We start from the raw sequence: 27,097 nt of genomic DNA, 5'->3' as shown, positions 1-27,097 counted from the left end.
GCTCAGTGGAGAGCCGGCTTCTCCCTCTGCCTGCTGCTCTGCCTTCTTGTGCTCTCTCTGTCAAATAAATAAAAAATCTTTAGAAAAAACCAAGATGTTTTAATGTTGGTTGAGTAACTTGACAGAAGTTTAAAACAACACAAAAGTTTCCACTTCATCCAGGGATTTCTGGTTCTCCCTTCAGTCTACCAGCTACCACTCTGGGTTAATTACCTGTTGATCTTTATTTTCACTAAAATTCCATTTTGGGCTTTTGTGTTTTCATCCTCTGTTTTATTAGCCTTTTGTGTATATCTAGACCATCTAGAAAATTTTCTCCCCACAGAAAGGATCACCCTACCTTCCTCCTGAAAACTCATGGAACAAAATATATAAATCGAGGATAGCCATAAATGGGTCCTAGGGAAAAAATTCCGTATTGTTTTATACACATACACAGAGTCAATTCCATTATTTGTGATGGTTATATTCTAGAAAGTAACAACAAAAACAGAATTATTGAATACTGAGCCTTGGGGAAACATAGGGTTAGGTTCCTGTGTCCTCTGGTCACAACATTTTCATCAACCAATCAATACATAACCTTGTTTTATGTATGTTTCTGTATAAAGGTACTTTCTTTGATATGTAGTTGACTCATTAACACTGAACTCATGGCCAATCTTACTGTAATTGATGCCTGAATAATGCTTATTTAATGCATGCATTTTCTCTACAAGGCACATAACAGCTTGCACTTAGGAACTCTAGACAGCATTTCATCTTCATGCTTTGGGCTATTTTAAACAGTACAATCACCAACAGAAAGCACAAAAATCTGAAAATCTAAGTAGGTCGAGAAAAGGACACTTATGAGAGCCAAAACATGAAAGCAGTTTCACTTTGTTTGACTCAGCGGGGAACACGTGTGTGAGGCAACTCAAAATGTTCCCCACTCCACTTGTTTCTGAATAACTATGGAAGGCTGTTAGTATTGATTCTGGGGTTATAAATAAATTTTGGTGAACAGGCAAATTTGCAAGTATGGAATCTATAAATGATGAAGATTGATTATATATATTTACTATTAGTTGATATTTGTTGATCACTTGCCAATACCAGTAATTATTTTAAGCTTTTAAAGCCAAATTATTTAGTTCTCCTAAAATCTCTATAAGGTAGGTATTAATATTTTCTCCATTTTATGTGTTACAGAAAGAAATGAACTTTCCTAATCCACAGCTGGTAAGTATCAGAGCAGGGAATGGACCCAGGCAGAGTGGTTCCAGAGCCCACAAATGTATCGGGAATGCTACGCTTCTGCCTTCTGGGAAAAGTTATGAAAGCAATAATGCTTTTTTTCTTTTAAATAAAAAAGGTTTTTTTTATCATGGCTGATTTTTTTTATTCATCTAATTAGCAAAATGTTTATTGTGTATTTACTCTTGTCAGTCCTGTGAAAATTCAGCAGGAAAGAACGACATGGTCTCTGCCATCAAACAATTTATAATTTAGTTTATAATTAGATCAGATAATACAAACTGTGTAGTTTAGGATTAGTAGCTACATCCTTAGCTAAAAACCAGATTTCAAGTTCTATTTCCAAGGCTAAAGAGAATTGTACTTGGGAAGCTATTAGCAAGCTTCCATATATATAAAACTGCAAAGAGCTTTGTAAGAGTAAAGGCATATTATTAAAGAGTTGGATTATAGCCGCTTCTCTTTGATATTGAATCTATTGTCTACTGGCATTTAGTCTTCTATGGCAGGGCTCTTCAAAGTGTAGGGTTTTGTTCTTTAAAGTCTAGGGTTTTTCAGTATGGACATGCCTCAAAAAGTTGAAAATAGAGCTACTGTATGAACCAGCAATTGCACTACTGGGTATTTACCCCAAAGATACAAAAATAATGATCCGAAGGGGCACCTGTAGCCCAATGCTTATAGCAGCAATGTCCACAATAGCCAAACTATGGAAAGAACCCAGATGTCCATCAACAGATGAATGGCTAAAGAAGATGTGGCGTATATATATGCAAGCAAATACTACTCAGCCATCAAAAAATGAAATCTTGCCATTTGCAATGATGTGGATGGAACTAAAGGGTATTATGCTAAGTAAAAGAAGTCAGAAAAAGACAATTATCATATGATCTCCCTCATCTGTGGAATTTAAGAAACAAAACAGAGGATCATAAGGAAAGAGAGGAAAAATTTAAACAAGATGAAATCTGAGAGGGAGATAAACCATAAGAGACTCTTAATCATAGGAAACAAACTGAGAGTTGCAGGAGAGGAGGGAGGTGGGGGCATGGGGTAGCTGGGTGATGGGCATTAAGGTGAGCATGTGACGTAAAGAGCAATGGGTATTATGTAAGACTGATGGATCACTGACCTCTACCTCTGAAACTAATAATACATTATATGTTAGTTAATTGAATTTAAATTTTAAAAACTGAGAATGTTTGTTTTGAAGAACCATTAAAAATGATTTTCATTCAATAACAAAAAAATGAAGCCTAGGGTTTTCATCTGTTTTCTCTCCCTCTCTCTCTTTCCTTCTCTCCTTCTTTCTTTTTCCCTTCCTCCCTCCCTCCCTCCTACTCCCTCCCTTTCTCTTTCTTTTTCTTACTTTCTTTCTTTCTTGAAAGAGAGAGCCCATACAGGTGCAGGGGAGGAACAAAGGGAGAGGGAGAGAGAGAATCCTGAGCACATCCTATGCCCAAAGTGAAGCCCACTCCGGGCCATCTCACAACCCCAAGATCCTGACCTGAACTGAAATCATGTTGGATGCTTAACTGATGAACCACCTGGGCACACTTCATTTGGTTTCTTTGATCAATATCCCTGAATTTATGTTTACTTTGGTGTGTTTTGATGTGTTTTAGAAACAAAAGAGCTAGTTGCTTCCATATATATATTTTAGCTAAAAAATTTTTTTTTATTTTTTTTTAAAGATTTTATTTATTTATTTGACAGAGAGAGATCACAAGTAGACGGAGAGGCAGGCAGAGAGAGAGAGAGAGAGGGAAGCAGGCTTCTTGCTGAGCAGAGAGCCCGATGCGGGACTCGATCCCAGGACCCTGAGATCATGACCTGAGCCGAAGGCAGCGGCTTAACCCACTGAGCCACCCAGGCACCCCTAGCTAAAAATTTTTTTATGTAAGATTCTCTTTTGGCATTATACCAAAGTGGCCTTTCAAAATGGCCTCAACAGGTACAGATAATCTTTCAGAGGATAGTTAAAAATTTGACATTATAATTAAGATATTTTTAGGGGCCTGTATAAAAAAGCTAGATAAAATGAAGCAACTGTTTGGAAAGGAATTGATTCTTGTATTGTCTATAAGAAAAAGACATAAGAAATAGAATAGAAATAAGAAGATACTTTAATTATATGAAAATTTAGATAAAAGGTTCTTTTTCTTTTTCATTTTTTAACCTATAAAATCCAGAGGTTGCCTCAATTCACTGTTTTATCATTCATACATGTATTAGTCAATGTCCTGGCAGGAAGAAGATAACATACTTTAAGGGGTTCATTACAGACAGTTTAATAGAGACTATTTACAGAAAGATGGGCATGTGTTGTGCATGGAGTGTTCATGTCCCAACCCCCTCCCTCTCCCTGCAAAGTACACATATTGAAGCTCTACCCTTCAATGTAACTGTATTTGGAGATAGAGCCCATAAGGAGGCAGTTAAGATTAAATGAGATCATAAGGTTGGGGCCCTGATCCTACAGGATTGGTGTCCTTATGAGAAAGGCCAGAGAGCTCTTTCATCTCTCCTACCCTTGCCCCCGACCAAAGAAGAGGTCATGTGAGCCCGTAGCAAGATGGTGGCCCTCTGCAGCCCAAGGGGAGAGCCCTTGCCAGAAACCAAACCCTGCTGTATCTTGATTTTGGACAGCTTCCAGAACTATGAGAAAATAAATTTCTAGTTTTTAAGCCATTTAGTCTGTGATAGTTTATGATGGCAGCTCTAGCAAACTAATATAACATAGTCAAAAAAACCAACAAGGAATTGTTGACTTTGACTAGCATCAATGGGAAGCTGTTGTAACTTAACCTTAAGTTGTAACTTAACCTTAAGGGCAAGTGGCAGCAGTGGTTTTACTAGAAGCTGCTGAGTGGTATAGACATGGTGCCAGGACCACTCAACAGGATCTGGGGCCTTACACAGAGTAATGCAGTACTGGTCAAAGTGGAGCCTGGCTGGAGGAAGAGGGAACTGGGTAGGGATATGGAATATATCCCCCAATTTTTCTCTCCTCCAGTTCTCTCTGGTATCCGGGCAGTGTTTCCTCTTACAGAATAAGAGGTAAATAAAGAATAGCTAGCACACTGTACAAAGGTGATTAGAGTCATTTGAATAGACCCACATCTCAGTTGCTCTAATTAATTAATGCTTGCTGACATCAGTATGATACACTAACATTCCCAACCTGGTTGCTGCTTAACTTTTCAAGTGAAAATTTCAGATACATATTTCTAATTTTGGAATATGTTCTATTTTTGTTTTTCTGATTTTGGCTATACTTGTCCCTGAAAATGACCATAGTTTTAGAAAATCTAATGCTAACATATAAACTTGTTAGAAGTAGAACAAAACTCTCCTGATATCCTCAATTTGACTACTAGGATCTGTCAGTTGGGCATCTAGCTCTGAACCCTACTATCACTTCAGGATGTTAACTAGGAGTTGGAATCAGTGATGGATGTCACTGCCATTTTAGAAAATTCTCCAAAATTTGCTGTCCTCAGCTCTTTCATCTATTTTTTGCCATGATGTCCTACCTGATGTGTTATTCCCATCATTAGATAACCCCTTCTGGACCAGACAAATGTAGAAGGAAGCCCATGATGTAAACCTGAAGGATACTGAGACCTATTTACCTTTTCCCATTAGCCAAGGGTTTGACTTCTTTTCATATCACTGGTTTCTTTTGACATTCACAATGAGGGGGAAAAAACCTCTTAGGCATCTCAGACAGGCAACTTTAATGTTTGGGATAAAGAAAACAATCATAGGACTAGGCCAAAATGAACTGGCAGGGGGAGGGGCCTGGAAGGTTGGAGAAAAGAGGTCAGAGTAAGGATTTTTCACATGAACGATTCCATTTTCTTTATTTGATCCTCACCCTCGTTCAGTCAGTTAGCCAGAAATAGATGGTCTCTTTAAAAAAAGGCTAAAGATTAAAAAAACAAACAAAACGAAACTGAAGCCCAGAGAGGGTTAAGTAACTTACTGAGACAAAATGGCTCAGTGGGCCAGGCCAAGAACAGGAAACCCTAGATATTCCCCATAATTATTGTGTGGCTGAGGGTAGACCCCTTTGTTATCTGTGGTTCATTTCCTTTCCCTCCTCGGGTCTAAGAGTCTGAGAAGTACACAGTGAAAAGTTATAGAAATCCCTTTTTAAAAAAGTTTTCATAAAATGTTAGCAACCTGGATTTCTAGTCCTTGGCTTAAGTCAAGACTCAGCTAAGGCTTACTTTCTTTCTCTCACTTACCCTAAGCAAAAACACTGACAAAGGCAGGAGGAGAATTTGGACAGAGGATGTGGAGGAGGACAGTTGGAGCCTGGGATGGAGTGTGCTCACACTTAGTCTCACTCTCCTCCAAGAACCTCTGCTCCTTCTGGTGCCGGGACTCTACTAGTGGGATGATCAACCATTCCAGTTTGCCTGGCACTGGAGGCTTCCAACGATGTGGGACTTTTAGTGCGATAATCAGAAAAGTCCAGAGCAAACCAGGTTGAGTTGATTATTCCCATTTTCCTCTCTCTCTTTTTAAAATAATTTTCAGTTTTCTCTCCATCTTTAGAAAAGATCAATGTTTCTTCATTAAGAACCATGTGTAATAGTTGGCTTAATAAGAGACTCATGCCCAATAAGGTGAGATACTCATAGTTTGAGAAAGTATCAGGAACAGAGTATGTCTAGGAAATAGCAGATTCCACCCTCAACTTGAGCTGCCATGGGTTATAAATTGAAAGGAATGGCCATGGAAATGCAGGCATTGTTTAAGTGATTGTTTATCTTTTTACTGCCCCACAGTCATGTATAATTAAATTCAGATAAATTAAATTTCTCTACCGAGAAATGTCTCGGTATGTAGATTGATCCGACAAAGACCTAGGGAATGTGAAATGGCTTGGAGGTGAGCAGTTATTAAAAGCAAGTGTGATAGAAGATAGGACCCTTTCAATCACAGTTCTTTACTGAGGCTGTAAAGGCGGAGAATAAAACAGTACGTGCCCAGTCCATGTGACATGGAGAGATGTTGGATTGGCCCTTCAGGACATGGTACTTGATGGAGATCAAAGAAGCTGTGACAAAAAGATTCTTGGGGGAAGATTTGTGGTATGAGTATCCAATCCTTCCACAGGAGATGGGAGAGAAGGAAGTGAAGATAGGAGAGAGAAAAAAGCTGATCAACAAAAGGCTAATGTTAAAAGCCATTGTTTAATTATGCTCCTCCTTCAACTTCAAGACTGAACCTAAAAGCTTTTCTGATTAAGTAAGTACTAAGTACCATACTTTATGAATAATGTTCATCTTTGTATGCAAGGACTCCAGACAGCTTCAGAATGTACCCTAAATTATTTGATTTGATTAATTATTCTAACAAAGACTTATTTCCATAATAAATTATACATAATGGAGAATACATTAATATAAAACGTGTAGATAAATTATTGTAGAGTTAAAATTTTCCAACCTTTAAAGTCAGAGAATATAAAGTCATAGTTTTCATGAATTCTATTACCTTCTCACACTTTTTATGTCACTACAATATGATGAAAGTCATTTTATTGCATTAATGCAAAATTTAATGTCACAATAATGAAGTTGCCCTAAGATTTACAGCAGGAAAACTAAGGAAGCTGAGTGCTTTATTCTTATTGTATTCATTCTGGCCATGCCACCTAAAATGCCCCAACCAATCCTTCCAGTCATTTGTGAGAGGAAAGGTGGTTGGAAACAGTGAGGAATCAGAGAAAGACAGTTAGATGGGGAAGTCATGTTAAAGTCACCGAGGAGGTGGCTGAATTCTCTTTTCTCACTATAACTACTCGCCTTCTGAATTAGAGTTGATTTTTTTAAAGAATTTATTTATTCATTTGACAGACAGAGATCACAAGCAGGCAGAGAAGCAGGCAGAGAGGCAGGCAGAGAGAGAGAGAGGAAGGGAAGCAGGCTCCCAAGACCCTGGGATCATCCTGAGCCAAAGGCAGAGGCTTTAACTCACTGAGCCACCCAGGCACCCTAGAGTTGGTTTTTTAAAAAAAGGGTAAAACTTGGATAGGTTCAATATAAAATTTAAGCTTTTCTAAATTAATTTTTATTCTTTTTTAAAAAAAGATTTTATTTATTTATTTGACAGACAGAAATCACAAGTAGGCAGAGAGGCAGGCAGAGAGAGAAAGGGAAGCTCCCTGCTGAGCAGAGCCCAATGTGGGGCTCGATCCCAGGATCCTGAGATCATGACCTGAGCCGAAGGCAGAGGCTTAACCCACTGAGCCACCCAGGTGCCCCCAAATTAATTTTTATTCTTAACAAATTAATACATGTACACAGTTAAAATGCAAATGATATAATTTATATAAATGACATAAAATATTCGCACAACACTCTCAACTGAGTCCAGAAAAATTCAATGGGGTGATAGAATATGGAGTTGTAGCATTGTTAAAAAAATTATTAGGGTGAGTGTAGTACTGATCACAGGGACCAATCATCAATTCATTCAATTAGGAATTTGTGTTATTGTGGGGTGTGCCATCAAGGGGTTTTCCTATAATTCCAAAATTCACAGTTAAAAGCAGCAATTCTTCCCTTACCTTTTATACCTCTAGTTCAGTTCCCCAGACATAATCTCCTTCTACATTTTGAGCTGTTCCTGCTGGGATTGATATTTATGTTTTTAGACAATATTTTGGGATAAATCAACAGCATTATATTATTGTGACAGCTGAATATTCATTAAACAGTTAAGAAATATACTATGATTTTGATTCCTTTCTTGCAAAATGTTTTTTATGAACTTTTTACTTATCCAATTCTTTGTAAATTTATCCTCAATCCTTTCCACATGCACCATCAAAATCTGTATACATGAATTTAATTTTCCAAATGCTCAAATATATCAGAATATCATCTCTTTTTAATGTAAAGTTTAAGCTTACTTCAGAGTGGCAAATAATCAACACCGGGTTTATTATACCGAGTGTTTACCAAAAAAGTGAAAGAGAATAAAACAGACTAGTCAGTTTCAGTTTTATTCCATTGAATGTTTGGGGAAGTCTGGTGTTTATGTATACTTTTGCTACTTAGACTAATTCCTGTATATTTCTAATTTTTGAAAATAAAATAAATATTTAGTTCTAGACTTGAAAGAGAATTCATTCATTCATTCCTTCATTCATTCAATTTTTAACAGATGTTTTCAACAGATAGTGTTCGGCACTTGATCAACTGTTTCTGACCTACCAAAATGGTAATTTTCTGTGATTCAGATTAGTGCTATATGTCTGGCACTCTGCGAGGCACTTAGTCATGATAATCTTTTTTTTTTTTTTAACACAGATGTATTGGGGCTCCTGGGTGGCTCAGTGGATTAAAGCCTCTGCCTTCGGTTCGGGTCATGATCCCAGGGTCCTGGAATTGAGTCCCACATCGGGCCCTCTGCTCAGCAGGGAGCCTGCTTCCTCCTCTCCCTCTGCCTGCCTCTCTGCCTATTTGTAATCTCTGTCAAATAAATAATCTCTGTCTGTCAAATAAAATCTTAAAAAAAAAAAAACCCACAGAGGTATCTGTTGTCTTTTTTTTTTTTTTTAAGATTTTTATTTATTTATTTGACAAAGAGGGACACAGTGAGAGAGGGAACAGAATTAGGGGGATTGGGAAGCAGGCTTCCCACTGAGCAGGGAGCTCAGTGTGGGGCTCGACATGGGGCTCGACATGGGGCCCGATCCCAGCATTTGGGAACATGACCTGAGCTGAAGGCAGATGCTTAACCAACTGAGCCACCCAGGCACCCCAATCGTGATAGTCTTATACAGTCCCTCACTTCACAGATGAGAAAGGAAAACAAAGCTGGCTTGTAAAGACCGTCCATAAAGCCATTTTAAGAACAATAAAGAATAATACATTTCTACAAGCTAAACAAAAATAGAATTGTTAGCATACGCATTGGAGGTGTAGTTTTACTTCTTGCAGATTTATGGTTCCTGTGGCACAATTTATTTTCTGTTACTTTACTGTTCTAAATTTGAACATGTAGCTGAAGTCCTATGTCGTAGGTACTTTAAAAAAAAAAAAAACAACAACAAAACCCTAAAGTGTAAATAAATAAAAACACTGTAAGGTGGGAGAGGATGAAAACATGTCTATTTATTTTCATGTTAAGGTAGAAAAATCTTTAGTCTCCTGGGTAAATATTCATTATCTTAATTGACTTCTGGCTAGTCAAGTCTTTAGGAGGATAAAAAAAAAGTCTGTGGGTTAAACATATTTGCTGGAAACTATGGACTGGAACGAAAGCAACATGTGAATTTCACTGTGAAACCAGAAAATCTAATACAATAGTAATGATTTAGTCATGCTGCTTTTTTCCAGGAATGATCAATAAAAGAAATCAGAACGACATTATTTGGAAGCACGTTCTCATAAGAGAAAGTCCAAATTGAGAGTGTGAAGAGGAATGGAAAGAAACAAAACTGTTCCATTAAAAAGGTGTTTAAAGGGCTTATTCTCCCTCAGCGTGCATGCATATAAATTCCATTAGTGTTAATAGGACCTAAATGCATGACTCAAGGGGAGAATAGAGTGACTTGTGTGTATGTGGGTTAAATGAAGTCTAGGAAAAGTCAATTAAAAGCCACAAATGGTGGTTTAGGAGTCTAATAGACTTACAGATATCTGGAAGAGAGGCATTTAATTTAATCAATGGAATAACGCATTTTTCTTTTGCTACAGACAAAAGTTATAAAAATGGCAAAGAGAAAATGAGCCCAAATTTAGCTCTCAGAATCACTGCTTAAAGCTAAGGGTTATATTATCGCACTCCAGATGGTAAAACTGACCCTTTGTGAAAGATTTATAATTCACATTCAAATTATAGTTATATAAGGAATTCAAAAACCACTGACCATTTTTCCTAGCTTTCACAGTCATAAAGGAGAGACGTATAAAGATTCACTTACACAGAGATAAAATTCTGGCTTTTGGTTATTTACAAAAGAAAGCATTTGAAAAACACATAATTGTATGGGAATTAGTAGACGAAATCTCTTAATCAAGGGAGAAATTGTTTCTGGAAGAATAATTTGAGATTACTTTGCTATAATCCAAGTGAATAATAAAGGTTTTTATCCAGAAGAGACAGAAAACTAAGGATGTTTTTCCTTAGAGCAAAAAGTTGGGGGTTACAAATAAAGATTTTCTTTACGAATATTTATTACTTATGTCTCATAAGCCAAAGTTATTTGAAACGAGGTATGTTATAATCCTCTACTTTATTCCTCATAATTCTATGTGTATTAAGTAGGTGCTCAAACATTTTGAGTAAAGAAGAATACATAAGCATGAACATAGATTTGAAAAAAATAATGTTTTACCTCAAGGTGTTTTCTTTTAAGTGTTTCATCTGTCCTCTGCTTTTGGAAAAAAATTAATTTAGAACTGAAAAATGCCTTAGAAGAAACTGAATACATTAGAATTTATGTGATCTCTTTTCTAGTAAAAAGAACTACATTTAGGAGAAGGAGAATGTGAGTGGATTCTCTTTTGGCTAAGTTTAATAAGAAGAAGATCTTAGAGGGCCTTGATATCATACACTTGCATTTCACTTTAATCCTTCCCTCTATATTATCTCCAATATTATGGTCCTGAGGTCATGCTTACTGTAAAGCAATAAATCCTAAAGATTGCTGTCTCCTTCCCAGTCACTTTATTTTTAGTCATTTTAAAGATCCTTTACATTTCAGAATCTAATGCAGCAATATTTTTGAAATAGGTTTTTAAAATTTGCACATTCACAGGACTAGCACCAGGTATAAAGACACATCTATGATTGTTCATGTCAACAAGCTCCAAGCTAGGCAAAAGGTAATATGGGAAGTCTAAGAGGACTATTAATGAGTAATGTCATTTCTTTACTGATAAGATATATAAAGCAGTTCTTGAATCACAATGGTGTTTACTTTTCTTTAAAATTTATTTTTATTATTTACTTATTTATGTGACAGAGAGAGACAGAATAAGAGAGGGAACACAAGCGGGGGTTGCAGGGGTGAGTGGGAGAGGGAGGAGCAGGCTTCCCACAGAGCAGGGAGCCGGATGTGGGGCTCAATCCCAGGACCCTGGGATCATGACCTAAGCCAAGACACTTGATGACTGAGCTACCTAGGCACCCCAGGGTGGGTTTAATTTTAATGTAAATACTAACTAGTGCAGGGATGCTGCTGAATTAGGGATGTGGGAGTGTAGTGATAGAGGGTGAGATGGGAAGCTGAAACCTATCTGAATACAGTAGGAGGTGGGGGAGCTGTGCAGCACAAAAGAAAAAGGCATTAAATGGGGCTCTGCAACACCAAGTGTTGGGGAGGATATAGAGCAAATGCAACTTTCTTGCACAACTGCTGGGAATATAAATTGTCATGACCACTTTGAAAAAGTGTGTGGCTGTAGCCATTTAAGTTAAACACTTGCAAATCATTTGAACCAGACTTCTCATAGGTACTCATTCAACAGAAATGCGTGGATAGTAACCAAAAGACTTGAGCAAATATGTTAACAGCACAGTTATAGAACAGTTAAATGTTAACAGAACAGTTATAGCCAAAAAATTGGATCAAACCCAAATATCCATCAATAGTAAAATGGATAAATAAATTGTATTATAGTCAAGCACAGAAATACATACAGTAAGAAGAATAAATATGCTACCATATGTAAAAATATGAATGAATCTCACAAACATAATATTGAACACAGTAGTCAGGGAAAGACAAATCTGTATTGTTTGATTCCATGTATAGAAAGTTAAAAAGCAGTACGTCAATCTAAACTCTGTTCTCAAATGGGGAATGGTGGGAGAGAGTTATGACTATTTCCTGATCTGAGCATAGGTTACACAGGATTGTTCATTTTAGAAAAATTTGTGGAGCTGGGACTCCTGGGTGGCTCAGTCAGTTAAGCTTCTGACTCTGGATTTCAGCTCAGCTCATGATCTCAGAGTCCTGAGATTAAGCCCTGCACAAGGCTCTGCACTGGTCTTGGAGCTGCTTAAGATTCTCTCTCTCCCTCTCCCTCTGGGGCCTACCCCCAGCTTGCACGCATTCTCTTGAAAAAGAAAAAAAGAAAAAAATTATGGAGCTGGACACTTACTATTTGTGTATTTTTCTATTTTTGTAATGCATGTTAATCTTCAATAAAAAAATTTACTCTCTTCAAATAAAGACAGGTCCTGAATTGGGAACTCAAGCCATAAGGGAAGAACTTTAGGAAGAAAGGGTGATGTAGAGCTTAGAACAGGAAGAAAAGTTGGGAGGGTGGTATAGTCAATGTATCCAGTCTATAATATGTAGGGGAATAGAGTGAGTATTTGGGTAAAACTTTAGGTCATGATTAATAACAATATAGACTGACCATTAATAATGAAAAGATGGAAATATCCAAGCCTGAGTCAGAATAGACACAAATATGGATTTCAAATGGGTAAGACCAGAGGCTGGGACAAGCTGAAATGCCAGAGTTCAGAAAGCAAAAATTTCTGTTAGAGGTATGAGCAGTGTATCACACAGTGGCTTGGAATGGCCTGACAAACCCTACTTGGGTTTAAAGTTCTTTTGCCCATGAGTGAGGCCTTGGTAAATTTTTAGGGTTTATACAGAAAGCTGGAGAAAAAAAATGACATGACTTACCATTTTATTTATAAATCACTTACTCATATAAGTCATGCCCTATACTTTAAATTTTCCCCTATTTTTCAAACCATGTTCTGACTTCTACATGGAAAACATGGTGTAACAAGTACACCAGCTTTTATCTGCCCATTTAATTCCAAGTCTCTTATCAATGCAGGAGTATAATTAAGGCGGGCAGAGACCCAAAGTAAAATTTGTACTGACTCATGATTGGTACATGGTCCCATGTAAAGTGAAGCAATAATAAAAGCTAACAATTATTGAGTACTTGCTGTATATTAGGCACTGTCCCTAGCACTTTACATATATCACCTTGTTGGTTTTTTTTTAAAGAATTTTTATTTATTTGTTTGACAGAGTGAGAGAGAGAGAGAATGCACAGGTAGGTGGAGTAGCAGGTAGAGGGAGAGGGGAAGGGAGAAGCAGGCTTCCAGCCAAGCTAGGAGCCCCATGTCGGGCTTGATCCCAGGACCCTGGGATCATGACCTGAGCTAAAGGCGGATGCTTAACCGACTGAGCCACCCAGGTGCCCCATATATCATCTTGTTTAATCCTTATAGCTACCATGAAATGTAGGAAAAAAGGTCGTCAGTGATGAGGAGCAGAGCCAGAGTTCAAGGCCAGGTTTGACTTCAAACTGTATGCTGTTTTATACTGTCAACTATATTTAACCATCATACATAAAAATACTTTGAAATCTCAGTTAATGTATCTGTACATCTCCCTTAGCTCAGCCCTTACCAAAAAGAGAAGGCCATCCTCACCACCCAGCAAGATCTCTCTCTCTCTCTTTTTTTTTTTTTTGTTCTCCAATGATAAAAGCTGAAGTGTATCCACGGGAAGTACACAGAAGGTGACAGAGGCAGTGGGAGATTTTTCTCAGGCAAAGCCTGGGTGATCAGTTGGCAAAGATGTCAGTGTAACACAGCTGCGGCACACCTGAAAGCCACCCCTAACTGGAACTCCCTCTGAGCTGCCCAGGGCCTTTCTCTCTCCCTATTCCCAACCGCAGGGTCCAGTTCCTCTTTTATCATTCCTCAGTGCAAGCTGTATTCTCTTTTTTTCTTTCCCTAACAATCTGTGAAACTAGAGTCCAATGTTTTTCTCTTTTTGGAAGAACCAGGAGCGGTGAATCTTTATGTGCACCATTTCTTCATCTCTGTGGGGACAGGATCAACACACACAGAGGCCCTCAACTTAAATACCTAAAGAAAGTAGACAGATGACTGAAAGAAGGTGGTGGCGTGTATGTGAGAAACAGTGTGTGTAGGGGGTGTGGACTTGAAGGCCACTGCTCTCTGATTCCAAGGAGAAGGGCTGGAAGCTGCATTTATATAGCACTTTTCATTAGATGGAGAAAGTGAGGCATGCGGAGGGTGAAGGACGGCAGTGTAGGGCTGATGGGAAGTGCGGTGAGTTGAAGAAATTAAACTCTCCCTAAGGAAGCTGCTTCTACTTAGCCTCAGTTGATGGCTGCCAGTTGGCAATGAGGACAGTTGCCAGATCTTCTGAGTTTTCAGAGGATGGAAATCCAGATTTTTTAAAATGGGAAATCTCCTATTTTTAAAACACTGTGTGGGCCAAACCAAACACGTTTGTGGGCTGCATTCAGTCTGTGGCCTACCATTTTGAGACCTTTGATTTATAGTCCTCACAAAACATGACATTTCTGTTCCAATTTGTAATCTCAAGGCTTGTTACTTCCAGACTCAGTTCATTTCTGTACTTCACCTTCCTCCTTCACTCCTTTATTATTTACACACACGTCTGACTCCCCTTCAAGATTATACCTTATTCTGATGGGGCAGCTAGCATCATTTTCAATTTTGTATCTTCTCTGAGGATTACTATAGTGCTTTAAATAGTGCGACAGTCAGTGAGTGCTGGTTAAACAAATGTTTGTTCAATAGTGCATTTTCAAAGCTGGTCAACGAAACTTGAAGCTCTACTTGGGGTCCATTTATAGAAACACAATTTGCCAAAAAAGAAAGACATGAAAGCCATCTTGGGATTTCTGCTTCCAGTGATAGTTGACTATAATTCAGCCCAACTTTCTCGTAAAATAAACGAAAATATCTCCACAAAATATATAAAACATCTAATTAATAGCATCAGAGACTTAACAAGATAGTGAGGAATTGCTTTGAGAGAACAGGGATAAAGAACATAAACTGGTGAACTGAGAAGTCCTTTATCCTGGGGGCATTAATCATGTGTCGAAAGTGTCAGAGAAGAGGAGGAAGAGCTCCATAAGTGGGTAAGACTGGAAAACAAGATGGAGATCTTGGAGATTCACCCACAGCCCCTTGGCTGGGACTCTCCCCATGTCCTTGCCTCCCCCATATTAGATATGTGGACTTTCTGGGAAAATAGCTGAACAGTGTTTTGGGCTTTGGAGGGATAGAAGTAGAAGCTCAGTAACATCTGAGGTCAGAAACCTCATGTGACATACCCTTTGCCCTGGCACAGGCTGGTGACTTGGCTTTCAACATCAGCTTCCTTTCTTTGTAACTCACTGATAAGGCTAATCATAAGTGAAATAATTCTTGAGCCTGTTGTCAATGGAACTGTTAAAGTTCTACAGGGTATGTTGAACATCAGCCTGAGTAGTACCAACCTTATTCTTCGGTCTCCACTTTTTGAAAGCACCTGTTTGCATTCTTCTCCGGATCGTCCTCTCCCCATAGAGCGAAAAGTCTACTGGGCCACATGCCCAACTACAGCTGGTTCTGTTTACTTTCCCCATCTCCCAACTATGCTCGGGTACTGAACAGTGGAATTCCCTACCAAATGATGCCAAAGCCCATCTCCTAGGCCTCCAAGGCTTCTTCCTTGGGCCCATCCTCCAAAGGGTATACCTTGTCTTTGGGGTGTGCATTTGTAGGTCCCAGAATTTGGCCAAGAGGTGATTTGTATGTCTGCATGTGGGCAGTGGGGGTGGGTGTGGACAGACTTTGGTGGTGAGGTTAGGCACCCACAAGACCGCACATGGTGCTTGATTATAGTACTCAAAGCAGGTAACTAATAAGAAATAATCAGTCATCTAGGAACTTTGTGAAGTTGAGGTTGTGTCAAGTTCCCTGAATTGGACTTGTTGGTATGACAACATGAGAGTAGCCAACTCACCTTGACAAAACTGTACTTAACATCGGTCTTGTTGTAAGACTTGGATTCCTAAATCAGAGAAATTTCCTATTCAGATTCAAGATGTTTAATAGTTATCTATATAATGGGTGGCCTGGAAAATGGAATAAATGAGGTGATTAAAATATATAGCCTGCCTGGATCTTAGCCCACAGCCCACTGCCAGACCCTTTCTGATGTCACATTCTCCCCACTTGCAAAGATTTTCATTTAATACTAAGTTCCAGGAATTCATTTAATTATGTCTGAGATCCAGACACATTAGTGACAAGAGTAAGAACATGTATATCCCATTAGCAATGAGCTAAATATCTTCTTTCAATTATAGGAAATTACATCTCAAGAAGTGAGACCTCAAATATTCTTTGTGATATCAATGTGCTCCCAGAAAAATTATATGCTTTCCACAAACAAGCACTTTTGCCTTTAATGATAATTATTTGGGGATTTTAGAATAACATGCCAAACATATCATGTTGGGAGAACTAAATAAAGTTTATTTTAAAAAATTTCCCTCCCCCCAAGATTATAAACTCTAGCTGCATATTATATTTCAGTTTTTATACATGTCTGTTGTAGATATATTCTATGAATGAGATGCTAAATTTCGATGATCTTAATGTTCTCAATCTGTTGGATACTTGGTTTAATGGAAAGAGAGATTTAATAATAAAGTTTTTAAAAATCTGAGGTAAAATTCACAAAATACACAGCCATTTTGAAGTGTATAGTTCAGTGTCATTTGGGGTATTCACAGTGTTGTGCCATCATCACCTCTCTCTAGTTTCAGAACTTTTTCATCACCCTATGCCCATGAAGTAGTTACTTCTCCTTTTTTCTCATCCCATCTTCTAATAACTACTAATACATGTTTGGTCTCTATGGATTTGCCTATTCTGGATATATTAAATAAAGAGTCATAGAATATGTGACCTTTTGTGTCTGGCTTCTTTCACTTAACATGATGTTTTTGTGGTTCATCTGCTTTGTGGCATGTATCAAATACTTCATTTCTTTTACGGCTGAATAACATTCCATTGTATGAATATACCATATTTTATTTATTTATTCATTGATGGGCATTTGTGTTGTTTCCACATATTGGCTATTACAAATAATGCTGCTATAAACACACACGTAAAAGTTTTTGTGTAGACACATGTTGGCAGTTCTCTTGGGGAATGCTTAGGAGAATTGCTGGGTCATATGGTAACTCTATGTTGAGCTTACTTTTTTTTTTTTTTTTTTTTAAATGTTTAAGTCCTTGAAGAACTGCCAGGCTCTTCCCAATTGGCTTTACTATTTTGCATTCCCATTAGGAGTGTATGAAGTTTCCAATTTTTCTCCACATCCTTGATGACACTTGTTATTTTCTCTATTTTTTTGTTATAGCCATCTCAGTGAGTGTGAAGTAGTATCTTGTTGCAGTTTTGATAAATGTTTCCCTAATGGCTAATGATGTTGTACATCTTTTCATGTATTTGCCATTCATGTATCTTTGTTGGAAAAATATCTATTCAGATTCTTTGTTCATTTTTAAATTGGGTTATTTACCTTTATATTATTGAGATGTGAGAATTCTTTGTATTCTCCAAATGCAAACCCCCTATCAGATACACAGTTTGTAAATATTTTCTCTCATTTTGTGGATTGTTTTTGATCTTTGAAACACAAAAGTTTTAAATTTTGATGAACCCAAATATATCTATTTTTCTTTTGTTGCTTGTGCTATTACTATTGTATCTAAGAAATCATTGCCCAAACCAAGGTCATGAAGATTTATCACAATGTTTCTTCTAAAGACTTTATGGATTTAGGTCTTTAATTATTTTGGTTTAATCTTTTTAATATGATATGAAGTGGGCCCAATTTCATTTTTTGGCCTGTGGATATCCAGTTATTCAAGACATATTATATCTTTATATTATTTTTCTAAAAATCTGAACTTTTTCTCTACAAATAAGTTTTTTTCTGCCATGTTTCTTCATTTCTGTCAATGGCACCATCACTCATGCACAAACTGGAAACCTGGAGTTCTCATTCTCTTTCTTTGAATATTTTAGCCCTGTGCTCACCAGTCTCTGTCACTGTTCTCTTCAAATTTTTTTTTTAATAATTTCAATGTCCATGCAGATGATTATTCTAATACCTCTGTATCTAAGATTTTTATTTAACCTGATGATTTTTTTTTTGTACAGCTTACCTCAGCCATTTGTATCCAAGGTCATATTCTAGATCAGTAGTCCTCGATTAGAATTAGAATTAGCTCTCAATTAGATGAGCTAGGGAGAATTTAAGGGACATCAATGACAGTCCTCTTCCAGCCTAATTCTATCAAAATCTCCTGGGATATGACCTGAGCATCATTATTTCTAATGTGCCACCAGGACTGTGAACATACTGCCCCAGACATTGCCATTACCAATAACTTTAATACTTACCTTATATCAAGTATTCCACTATCCACATGCCACTTCCTAATTTTCCATCTCACTGCTTTAAGTGGACTCATTCCAACAAATCTTCTACTGCGATCTACAACCCATCCATTTTGGCATCTTTTCATTGTCCTTTACACCTTTAGTGTCCATACTTTCCTTTGTGGTACTCTGTTGGAGTGATGGCCCCCAGGGAACCATGTCTCCAGTATTCATGCCATTGTGAAGTCCCCTCCCCTTGAAAAAGTGTTGGCCAGAAGACTTGCTTTCACCAATAACATGTGGTAGAAATGACATTGCTCTTTGAGAAGAAGCCCAGCTACCCTGCTGGAGAGACTATGTGAAAAGACCACACAAAGAGACTAAATGCAGAGGGAGAGGCCCTGAGGGACCATTCAGTAGAGCTGAAGAACTCAAGTGAGAATCAAGGCTGCATAGAATCCAAGTGATTTCAATGTGCAGCCAAAATTGAGAAGCATTGATTTACCTACTGATGGCTCCCAAATATGGCTCTTCCATCGTCCAATAGAACTTTCTGTAAAGCTCTAGAAGGTCCTCTATGATCTGTCTTCCACCCTGTCATCTCTCTAACATCATCCCTACTTCTCTCCCTTTGCTTACTCTATTCCTGCTACGTTGACCTCCTTGCTTTTCCTCAAAGACACTACATATACAACCACTTCAGGGCCGTAGCTTATTCCCCCTTTCTGTAGTACATTTTCTCCAGATGTTCACGTTATCCACGTGTCTCACTCCGTCATCATCTTCTGGTCTTTATTCAATGCAATGAAATAAGTGTTGTAATTGAGTTAATTTTGCTAGTCTTGCTGAAATGTCAATATAGATTTATTAGAATATGTGAAGATAAGCGGTGCCCACTGTGGTGAGGATATGAAGCAAGGGAAACTGTAATGTATTGATAGTTGGTATATAAATTGGTACAATAGCTTATCTACAAAAGTTGATGATATATACATTCTATGAAGTAGAAATATACCTCTGGTAGTTTCAAAATATGCCTACAAATTCTTTGATAGTCCTCCCTATAATAGGTGGGGCTTAGTCCTCAGCCCTTTGAGGAGGGGCTAGACTTAGTGATTCACTTCTAATGAATAGATATGGTGGAAATGACAGTGTGTGACTTCCAAGAGTGGTGATAAAAGGCAATCAAGTTTCTTCCTTACCCTCTTTCTTGGATCACTTGCTTTGCAGGGAAGCTAAATGCCATGCCATAGGGATATCCAAAAAAAACCTTTAGAGAGACCCAAGTTACCAGGAACTGCAGTCTCCTAGAAGAGTCAGAAAAAAATTAAAACTTCTTGCCATGTGAATGAGCTATGGAAGTGAGTCATCTTTGAAGATTCTCCAGTCCTAGTCAAGCCTTCAGATGACTACAGCCCCAGTTTGCAACTTCATGAGAGACTCTGAGCAAGAAACATCCAGCTAAGTCATTTTCAAATTCCTGTTATACAGAGACTGTGAAATAATAAAATTGTGTTGTTTTAAGCTGCTAAGTTTGGGGAAAATTTCTTGTACAAGAGATAACTAATATAATTGCCTCGATTAATTCTTGTACCTGTGTAAAAATAGATGTTCAGAAGAATGCTTATAGTGGCATTACTTGAAATGGAGGGGAAAAAGGAAAAAAAAAAAAGAGACACCCAAAATCCATCAACAGAAGAATGGACAAATATAGGTGGTATAATCCTACAGTAGCCTATGTATAGTAGTAAAATTATTTGAAGAGAGTTACAACTTGAATAGATCCTTCAAATACAATGTTGAAAAAAGTAACATATTTATACAAATACTACATGTATATGAAATTAAGAAACACATAAACTAAATTCTAAGTTGATTATGAGGATATATGTATATGGTAAAATTAAAGAAATGCAAGGGAAATGAAGCATTATATTCAGGATGTGGTATATTAGTTATCTATCATTTAAAAATTAATTATCCCCCAAAGTGGCTTAAAATAATAAACATTTATTATCTCACAGTTTTTGTGGTTGAGGAACTGGGAGCAGTTTAGCTGGGTACTTCTTGTTCTAGATCTTTCATGAAGTTTCATTTAAAACATTGGCTGGCACTTCCATTCATTGTCTGAAGGCTTAAAAGGCACAGGAGGATCCATTTCATCCACATGTTTGGCAAGTTGGTGTGAGCAATTGACAAGAAGCTTCTGTTCCTCCCCATATGGGTTTCTTCTTAGGCTGTTTGAATGTGTTCATGACACGATGATTACTTTCCTCAGAGGCAGAGAAACACACTCATCCACTACTGACCTCCAAATTCACATTGTATAACAACATCAGCTTGAAGTCAAAGAGTTTATTACCTAATCAGATCCAGGTGTGAATGAGACCCTCCAGGTGTGGTTCATCGATGAGGAACCTCAAGTTCCTCTCTTTAAGTACAGTTACTTTCCATATGAAGCCCTGTGAACTAAAGAAACAAGTTATCCGCCCCATATCTGCCCAACATATAATAGTGGGACAGGCATAGAATGCCTTCTTTAGTCTTCCTTATTTAATTAAAAGTGGAAAAAAAAATATCACCAGGAACCACTGGTTCACAGAGCTTCTATAATTCACCTGGGCATATATCAGAAGTTCTTTGATTAGGGCTGAGGTTTATTTCTTCCTGGTAATGATTCTCCATAACTTTTGGCTCTGCCTTTTGACCCTTTGGCTCTGTGCTCTGAGTTATTTTCTCTTTATCATGAAATATATCCTGTATTTTCAGCTCCACAGTTTTCTTAGCCTGCCTCCCAACTGTAGAGATTTTAGAGTCTAAAGGCCTCTTCTTCTTTTATACTGTCCCTCTTCTTTCAGCTCAAGCTGATGTTTTCTCCAGTATAATTTTCTGTAAAGGTTTGTTGGTCTCTTATAAATATTATCGGGATTCATTCCACTGAGATAAGTCATATTCTCCTTTGGGCTTATATTTAGTTCACTAAGGGATAGCATTCTAAACTTTGTATATGCTCTATTGCTTGATTAAACAGCTATCTGAGGTCTCACTTTACATATTTCTGAGATCTTAACAAAAGATAGTATACTCAGCTTTTCTGTTTTTCTGAGAGTTTCTGGATTTGGTTTTATCCAAAAGCTATTTCTTAATATTAGTATCACTTGTCACCTGGAGAGAATGAAAAATGTCTGTTGCAACAATTCCTGACTTTCTTTTGGTTTAAGAGTCATTCCTTTACTGTACCTATCTCCTTTTATATTTTACTACACGCAGTAAGAAGAAACCTGTTGGCATCTTCAGTGTTCTGAATGGAATCTTCTTGGCTAAGTCACATACTTCATTAAGAACATTTTTCTAGTTTCCATTTTACCATGGACAATAGTGTTGCAACGTCTGCTACTATGTAATGAGAATCTATTTCCTCATAATTTTCAAGGACATTTTCCTCATTCTCCTTTGAATCCTCATCTGAAGTCTCCCAGAAGGTCATGTGGCATCTACTGACAGAGCTTTCTAGATTCAGACTTTTACTGTTATTCCCTTTAAAATCCTTCCACAAAGGGTTTGTGTACGTTTGGTCTTGTGGATTGTGCCAAGCAGTTTTCTAAAGTGCTTGTGCAAATTTCCATTCCAGAGTGTGTGAGAGTTCCCGCTGCTCCACATTTGTTATATTTGTTACTGTCTGTCTCCTTGATTTGGAGATTTACATCATACTTAATATTAGGCATTGTGATGCTTTACACATATCACCCCATTTATTCACTGCAATAGAGTACTGTTATATTTGTTTTATAGATGAGAAAATAGAGGCACAGAAAAGTTTAAGTAACTTGTCCCCAGTCCCACGGTTATTCAATGGCAGAGGTGGCTTATGAACCAGGATGTCTGGCCTTAGGGTCTGTGCTTGTAACAATGATCTGAATCAATGCTACAAACATGTTCTGTCCACATAGCATTACAACACAAGGTTGATTTGGTAAATTCAGTGAAAAGTTGCTTTGGTTAGAACCAACAATTAAACTAGCATATTTTGGGGAAATCTGTTATTATCTTGTTATTTAAGGTTTGAGAAGAAGATCATCTCCTCTCTCCAAATAAAACAAAACAAAAACAGAAAACAAACAAACATTAAACTGACTCTGTGGAGAGGAATGGGATTTTGAAGGGCTTGTGTCATCTAGATTATTGGATTCATATAGCTGTAAACCCCTTGCTTAACTAGGCTTGTGTAAATGGGATCAGTTCCTTGATCTGTCTGAAAGGGAATTTTTCAGCCTGTCACTAGAGCCAAATCCTACTCTTCTGCTCTTCTACTCCTTAAGATATTTATAATTTGTTTATGATTTATTGAAATTTGCCTGGCTGTGGGAGAACTGCATCTTCTAAATTCACTTTACTGCCTACTCCATTCTATTTGGGAAACGTCTTCTTAAAAGATGTTTCCCTGGGAGCACATTCTTATCTGAAGTTTATGAAATAGCATGCTCAATACAACACATAATTTATTCCACCATTTTCTTTATTAAGGCACACAGCGGGTGGTTGTGGGTGTACAAAGATGGTCACAAATTGCCTCATACATTTACTTCTGTTGGAGAACTGTGGTGGCGAACTTTGGTTAAAATGGTGGTCTTAGGAACCAAATTAGCCTTAAAAATTAGTAGTGCTAAAAGACATTTTCTAACTAAGTGAAATACTTTTCTGTCACATAATTAATATCTAAAAACATCATAACATGATTATTCCAGCTATTTATTTTGGTCAGGGAATCTTTCTAAATACACATAAGACATTGGAGAGGGCCTGTGTGGCTCATTTGGTTGAGTGACCAACTCTTGATTTCAGCTCTGATCATGATCTTGGGGTCATGAGATCAAGTCCTGGATGGGGCTCCTCACTTGGGGTGGGGAATCTGCTTGAGATTCTCTGCTACTCCCTGCCTGCTGGTAGGAGCACCTGCCTGCTCTCTCTCAAAAAATAAATAAATCTTAAAAAAAAATACACATAAGACATTGAAATTTTGAGTACGTGTTAATTCACCTCCATCCTATATAACCTCTATTGATGAGCCTTTTAGAGGGAAATAGGAGTGGATGATGCCTTTTCTAAAAACAATAACAACAACAACAACAACAAAAACCACTTAAAAAGCCCTTATATCTTCCTCAGTTTTGTTTTCTCCTGGTCACCTTTTTTCTCACTTCAACTTCTTGCCATGTTTCTCTGTCAGAATTCTGTTTATCTCTTTCTTTCGGGGGCCTGGAAATTGGTAACAGTAGTGCTAGCAGTAATATTGAGTCCTGGGTCATGATCGTGGCTGGGCTAACAATAGGGAGGAGGGATGAGAGCAGCTTTACAACTTGACTGGTTTATTAATTTTGAGTTGCACCAATGGGAGGCATCAAAGAAATAGAACATATTATATTTTGTTTAAAATGCTTCAATAGTGGGCATCCTAATTTTACATGTCATAGGAGAACGCATATATCTCTAATTCTTTCCCAATGGGCATGTCAGTAAAATAGGAATGCATAAACATTTGAGAGACAGGGACAGTTATTACAGGGTCTGCTTGAGTTACAGTGCATTATAGTGGTTATAACAGTGCTTACGATGCTGTAGCAGATGCAGACTGATTTCTTGTGATTAAGATTCTACTAGTGTCCTATGGCTGTTGTAACATACTCAGGGTTTTGAAAAACACAAACATATTAATTATAGTTCTAGTGGTCAGAAGTTCTAAAATCAAAGGGTTAGGAAGGCTATATTCCGGGAGGTTCTAGGGCAAAATCTGTTTCTTGACTTTTTCAGCTTCTAGGGACTGCCATATTCTTTTGCTTCCATCTTTGAAACTAGTATTCATATCACTCTGACCTCTGCTTCTATGGTCACATCTCTCTCTGTGAGACTCTCTTCCCTATCAGGACCCTGGTGGTTACACTGGGCCACCCACATGGTAGAAGAAAATCTCCCCATCTCAAGATTCAAAGACCCTGGGATCATGATCATGAGCCAAAGGCAGCCGCTTAACCGACTGAGTCACCCAGGCACCCCCCCCATCTCAAGATTCTTAATTTAATCACATTTGCAAATCCAAACATTCCGCATTTACAGGTTTTGGGGGATAGGATGTGGACATCTTTATTCTTCCAATCACATACCTATTCTGCAACCAGCTGCTTGCCTTTTCTTACTACTGATATGAGTCTCAGGCAAATCAGAGTCAGCTGGACTGTATCATTTTTAGTGCTATTTTTACTTTTTGAATCCTTTCCCACATAGGAACCAAAACAACAACTGGGCTCTGATGAATCTATAGAATAATATGGGTTTAGATCCCCAGAGCTTTCTTGATCCATGCCTTCTCTGGGCTTGATGCAGAAAATCTACTGGGTTTTGAAATATTAGTGCTAAAGTACATTTCTTTATTGTACTTTATTATATTGTGCCCACCAAAGAAATAGAGCAAAATTAATCCTCTGATTAAAGATCCCAAATCCACAAAATTCCAACTCTATCTCTCTACTAAGATCTGACCATTCTGAGAGGTTGAAAGAGCTGTTAATGGACCTTCTCATGGCCAGTTTCCATAAAGCATGATATAAGGACACTGCATCATCCAAATTAAATATGTGACTTACTGTCAACATCAGTCAACACAGAAAATAGCCTTTCCACTGAAATTTCAAGAGACCAGTGACTTACCCCAAAGGAAGTTCTTCATTCTCTATCTCCATACTTCCATTAGAGAAGCTGGCATGGAGAGTGTGAGGGGGAAGATGAGCTGTGAGGAAGGTGAGATGACAGGCACCAGGTGGTGATTTGTAAGGTATATTATTTCCATCCTAAGGACAATAGAAAGTATTGAAGGAATTAAGGTAGATGAGGAGAAGAGGGTAGGCAGAAGTCAAGGGTTATTGGTGGTATTTTGGCTTGGGGACACTGCATCGATGGCAACTCCATTTAGTGAGATGGGAAACAAAGGAAAAAGTAGGGGTTGGAGGTAAGATTCAGGTTAAATTGAATTGCTTATGAGATATCCAGATGGAATTAGCAAACAGGCAGTTGGCTATAAAGGTCTGAGCTTGAGAAGGGGGTTTGGGCTTATAATATGTATTGATTACTCATCAGTTTATGGATGGTAATTGAGAGCACCACCGGAGATTGTGTACAAAGTTAGAAGATGGCACAAGATAAAGATCTAAGGAGCACCAAACATTTAGAAAACAGGCAGAGGAAAACAACCACAAAGGAGACCAAGGAATGGTTAGAGAGGTAATTGGAAAATCAGAAAGAGTTGACATATTAAAAAAATTTGTACCTAGTCCTTGGGTGCTATTACTTGGAAACATGTTTAATCACAATTAAATGTGACTTGAAAATTGTTTCCTTATCTATAAAATGGGGCCAATAATTCCTTACTGGTATCACAGGGTTATGAGGTTCAAATAAGAAAATTATTTGAAACAATTTTGTAAAGTGTTACACCAGTGGTTCTCAAGCTTAAGTTTGCATCAAAATCATTAGGAGGACTCCTTATAACACAGATCTCTGTTTTTGAATCATTAATACTCGTGGTTTCTGATTTAGTAGGTGTAGGGAGGGGTCCCAGAATTTGAATTTTGCATAAGCTCTCAGGTGATGATGTTGTCAGTCTGGGACCACCCTTTCAGACTACTGTGTAATACAACTGTGAGGAATTTTGGCTTTTGCTTTTATAACACAATTCACTGTTTTCCTTCAATGTTGTGTCTGTTTCCTCCCCTACTCCTTTTTCGTTTCTGTATTTCCATCAACAAAAGCTGAAACATCTTTAGCCTGCTTCATACCTAGCAGTATTCTTTACATCTGTGAAAGACGAGCTAGGCGCAATATTTCCTTGCTTACATTAGTGAGCATCGACCTGACATTAGCTTGATTAAGAAGGATAAGAAAAATATATGGTATTTCCCGTGGGGAGGAGGAGATAAGAAGAGACTTTTTTGGAGTAAAAGATGAGAATTTTCCCCCCAAATCAATTAGATGTAAAATGCTACTTATTACCTACTTTCAAAAATCCCTTTAGAGAACTTGTAATTTGATCCAGAGGGCGGAGAGTCAGGTAAGAGGAAAAATTGACCTCATTCTTCAGTCCTTTCCTAAATCCTGAGAAATGTGTGTACCTCCACGCTCCCTTTTTCAATCCCACAAAACGGGGAATCAGGAAAAAGCATTAGCACCCTAGTACAGACTAGAACACCGAGCGGGGAGGAGACTCAGCCCCATCAAGACAGAAGGAAACTGGGGGAGGGGAGAGAAAACTTCCCCTAGTCGGAGACTCTACAGCGCGGCTTTGGGAAGAGAAGGGAAGTGGGGACATTTACCTCAGGAGTCAGTCAGACACTTCGCCTCGGGACATGTGGGGAAGTGAGGGAGGAGAGGGGGAAAGTTTGCACCAGAGCGAGATCGCAACAGCTCCCGCTGCTGCTTTTGAGTGAAGATGTACAGAGCAAGAGCTTTCCCTTCGCTTCTTCCCTCCCGGAGGCCATTTCTCCATATTTAACAGGGATAAAGAAGGGGCGCTGGGCCGCGTCAGGATAAACCAGAGTTACCGCCTTCCCCACAGTAGACCCCGCTTCGGCCC

General features: G+C 38.1%; 1 long non-coding RNA gene across 1 annotated transcript; it reads right to left on the bottom strand.

Annotated features, from left to right (window-relative positions):
* LOC125093273 (uncharacterized) lies at window positions 1–27,097 on the bottom strand. Its single transcript, XR_007125194.1, has 3 exons — window positions 26,838–27,097; window positions 25,180–25,319; window positions 1–55 (listed from the first exon to the last, which is right to left on the bottom strand). It is a non-coding gene; the product is annotated as an uncharacterized LOC125093273 (long non-coding RNA).

This window comes from Lutra lutra, chromosome 2 (assembly GCF_902655055.1).
Source record: "Lutra lutra chromosome 2, mLutLut1.2, whole genome shotgun sequence".
Lineage (NCBI taxonomy): Eukaryota > Metazoa > Chordata > Mammalia > Carnivora > Mustelidae > Lutra > Lutra lutra.
This window is presented reverse-complemented; position numbering and strand designations above follow the sequence as displayed.